Source organism: Arachis stenosperma, chromosome 2 (genome assembly GCF_014773155.1).
Source record: "Arachis stenosperma cultivar V10309 chromosome 2, arast.V10309.gnm1.PFL2, whole genome shotgun sequence".
In the NCBI taxonomy this organism is placed as follows: Eukaryota; Viridiplantae; Streptophyta; class Magnoliopsida; order Fabales; family Fabaceae; genus Arachis; species Arachis stenosperma.
In genome coordinates this window covers 7,868,681-7,873,062 of record NC_080378.1, presented here as the reverse complement: position 1 = coordinate 7,873,062, position 4,382 = coordinate 7,868,681, and the positions used below count along the sequence as shown (strand labels likewise).

Genomic DNA, 4,382 nt, shown 5'->3' with positions numbered 1-4,382 from the left:
GGTGAATGGGGGAAGAAGAGAGAGAGTGATGGTGGGGTCCTGTGGGGTCCACAGATCCAGTGGTGTCAAGAAAAAGTCATCCCTGCACCAAATGTTGCTCAAAATCACGTTTTGAGCCATTTCTGGCGTTAAACGCCGGGCTGGTGCCCATTCCTGGCGTTTAACGCCAGGTTCTTGCCCTTTACTGGCGTTTAACGCCAGTCTGGTGCCCCTTTCTGGCGTTAAACGCCCAGAATGGTGCCAGACTGGGCGTTAAACGCCCAACAGCTAGCATTACTGGCGTTTGAACGCCAGTTTCTTCTCCTCCAGGGTGTGCTGTTTTTCTTCCTGTTTTTTATTCTGTTTTTGCTTTTTTCATTGTTTTTGTGACTTCTTATGATCATCAACCTACAAAAAAGATAAAATAACAAAAGAAAATAATTAATTATAAAACATTGGGTTGCCTCCCAACAAGCGCTTCTTTAATGTCATTAGCTTGACAGAGGGCTCTCATGGAGCCTCAGAAATGCTCAGAACCGTGTTGAAACCTCCCAACACCAAACTTAGAGTTTGAATGTGGGGTTTCAACACCAAACTTAGAGTTTGGTTGTAGCCTCCCAACACCAAACTTAGAGTTTGACTGTGGGGGCTCTGTTTGGCTCTGTTTTGAGAGGAGCTCTTCATGCTTCCTCTCCATGATGACAGAGGGATATCCTTGGGCCTTAAACACCAAGGATTTTTCATTCACTTGAATGATTAACTCTCCTCTGTCAACATCAATCACAGCCTTTGCTGTGGCTAGGAAGGGTCTGCCAAGGATGATGGATTCATCCATGCACTTCCCAGTCTCTAGGACTATGAAATCAGTAGGAATGTACTGGTCTTCAACTTTAACCAGAACATCCTCTACAAGTCCATGGGCTTGTTTTCTTGAGTTGTCTGCCATCTCTAATGAGATTCTTGCAGCTTGCACCTCTAAGATCCCTAATTTCTCCATTACAGAGAGGGGCATGAGGTTTACACTTGACCCTAAGTCACACAAGGCCTTCTTGAAGGTCATGGTGCCTATGATACAAGGTATAGAAAACTTCCCAGGATCCTGCCTCTTTTGAGGCAGTTTCTGCCTAGACAAGTCATCCAGTTCTTTGGTGAGCAAGGGAGGTTCATCCTCCCAAGTCTCATTTCCAAATAACTTGTCATTTAGTTTCATGATTGCTCCAAGGTATTTAGCAACTTGCTCTTCAGTGACATACTCATCCTCTTCAGAGGAAGAATACTCATCAGAGCTCATGAATGGCAGAAGTAAGTCCAATGGAATCTCTATGGTCTCATTTTGAGCCTCAGATTCCCAAGGTTCCTCATTGAGGAACTCAGAGGAGAGTGGTGCACGCCCACTGGGGTCTTTCTCAGTGGCGTCTTCTTCCTCTCTTTCCTCTCCATATTCGGCCATGTTGATGGCCTTGCACTCTCCTTTTGGATTTTCTTCTGTATTACCTGGGAGAGTACTAGGAGGGAGTTCAGTAACTTTCTTGCTCAGCTGACCCACTTGTCCTTCCAAATTTCTGATGGAGGACCTTGTTTCATTCATGAAACTTTGAGTGGTCTTTATTAGATCAGAGACCATTGTTGCTAAGTCAGAAGTATTCTGCTTAGAACTCTCTGTCTGTTGCTGAGAAGATGATGGAAAAGGCTTGCCATTGCTAAACCTGTTTCTTCCACCATTATTGTTATTGAAACCTTGTTGAGGTCTCTCTTGATTCTTCCATGAGAGATTTGGGTGATTTCTCCATGAAGAATTGTAGGTATTTCCATAGGGTTCTCCTAGGTAATTCACCTCTTCCATGGAAGGGTTCTCAGGATCATAAGCTTCTTCCTCAGATGAAGCATCCTTAGTACTGTTTGGTGCATTTTGCATTCCAGACAGACTTTGAGAAATCAAATTGACTTGTTGAGTCAATATTTTATTCTGAGCCAATATGGCATTCAGAGTATCAATCTCAAGAACTCCTTTCTTCTGACTAGTCCCATTGTTCACAGGATTTCTTTCAGAAGTATACATGAATTGGTTATTTGCAACCATTTCAATTAGCTCTTGAGCCTCTGTAGGCGTCTTCTTCAGATGAAGAGATCCTCCAGCAGAGCTATCCAAGGACATCTTAGATAGTTCAGAGAGTCCATCATAGAAAATACCTATGATGCTCCATTCAGAAAGCATGTCTGAAGGACATCTTCTGATTAATTGTTTGTATCTTTCCCAAGCTTCATAGAGGGATTCTCCATCCTTCTGTCTGAAGGTTTGGACTTCCACTCTAAGCTTACTCCATCTTTGTGGTGGAAAGAACTTTGCCAAGAAGGCATTGACTAGCTTTTCCCAAGAGTCCAGGCTTTCTTTAGGTTGAGAATCCAACCATATTCTAGCTTTGTCTCTTACAGCAAAAGGGAATAGCATCAGTCTATAGACCTCAGGGTTAACCCCATTAGTCTTGACTGTGTCACAGATTTGCAAGAATTCAGCTAAAAACTGATGAGGATCTTCCATTGGAAGTCCATGGAACTTGCAATTCTGTTGCATTAGAGAAACTAATTGAGGCTTAAGCTCAAAGTTGTTTGCTCCAATGGCAGGGATAGAGATGCTTCTCCCATAGAAGTCGGGAGTAGGTGCAGTAAAGTCACCCAGCACCTTCCTTGCATTGTTGGCATTGTTGTTGTTTTCGGCTGCCATGGGTTCTTCTTCTTTGAAGAATTCGGTCAGGTCCTCTAAAGAGAGTTGTGCTTTGGCTTCTCTTAGCTTTCTCTTCAAGGTCCTTTCGGGTTCAGGATCAGCTTCAACAAGAATGCCTTTGTCTCTGCTCCTGCTCATATGAAAGAGAAGAGAAAAAGAAAATGTGGAATCCTCTATGTCACAGTATAGAGATTCCTTGAAATGTCAGAGGAAAAGAGAAATAGAAAGAAGAAGGAGAAGAAGAATTCGAACTTTAATTAGATAAGGTTCGAATTGTGCATTTAGAAGGAGTGGTACTCCATAAATAGAAGGATGTGAGAAGGAGGGAAGAGGATTTTCGAAAATTCAATTAAAAGATTTTGAAAACATTTTGAAAATTTGATTGATAATTTTTGAAAATTGAAGGTGGAAGAGAAATCAAGTGATTTTTTGAAAAAGATTTTGAAATTAGAAACTAAAAAGATTTGATTGAAAACTAATTTGAAAAAGATATGATAAAAAAATATGATTGAAAGGTTATTGTCTTAAAAAGATGTGATTGAGAAGATATGATTTGAAAACCATTTTAAAAGATATGTTTTGAAAATTATTTTAAAAGATTTGATTTGGAAAATCAATGACTTGCCTAACAAGAAAAGATATGATTCAAACATTAAACCTTTCTCAACAGAAAAGGCAACAAATTTGAGATGTTCAATCAAATCATTAATTGTTAGTAAGTATCTTTGAAAAAGGAAAGACATTGATTTTGAAAACATTTGATTGAAAAGATATGATTTGAAAAAGATTTGATTTTGAAAAACTTGAAAAAAATTGATTTGAAAACAAAATCTTCCCCCTAGCACCATCCTGGCGTTAAACGCCCAGAATGGTATACATTCTGGCGTTTAACGCCCAAAATGCTACCTTTTTGGGCGTTAAACGCCCAACCAGGTGCCCTGGCTGGCGTTTAAACGCCAGTCTGCCTTCTTCACTGGGCATTTTTGAATGCTCAGCTTTTTCTGTATAATTCCTCTGCAGTATGTTCTGAATCTTCAATCCCTTGTATCATTGACTTGAAAAGACACAAATTAAAAATATTTTTGGATTTTTAATAATTAAAATGCAACAAGAATCAAATAACAATGCATGCAAGACACCAAACTTAGCAGTTTGTATACTACTGACACTAATGAACTGAAAATGCATATGAGACACACAAAATACTCAAGTCAATAGAATTCAAAGGTCAGAGCAAGTGAATCATCAAGAACATCTTGAAGATCACTAAGACATATGAATGCATGCAATTGACACCAAACTTAGGATGAGACACTAGACTCAAACAAGAAATATTTTTGAATTTTATGATTTTTTTATTTTTTAATTTTTTTGTGTTTTTCGAAAATTAAGTGGAAAAAGAAGGTATCAAAATTCTTAATGAGAATTCCAAGAATCAGTGCAATGCTAGTCTAAGACTCCGGTCCAGGAATTAGACATGGCTTCACAGCCAGCCAAGCTTCCAAAGAAAGCTTCGGTCCAAAACACTAGACATGACCAAAGGTCAGCCAAGCCTTAGCAAATCACTGCTCCAAAAGCAAGATTGATACGAAATCAACAAGCTCTTGTGGTGATAAGTTGAAACCTCGGTCCAATCAGATTAGACATGGCTTCTCAGCCAGCCAAATTTCAACAAATCATC

General features: G+C 39.5%; 1 non-coding gene across 1 annotated transcript; it reads left to right on the top strand.

Annotated features, from left to right (window-relative positions):
* Positions 1-2,188: 2,188 nt before the first annotated feature.
* LOC130964255 (small nucleolar RNA R71) lies at positions 2,189-2,296 on the top strand. The gene has a single exon (XR_009080356.1). It is a non-coding gene; the product is annotated as a small nucleolar RNA R71 (small nucleolar RNA).
* Positions 2,297-4,382: the final 2,086 nt, after the last annotated feature.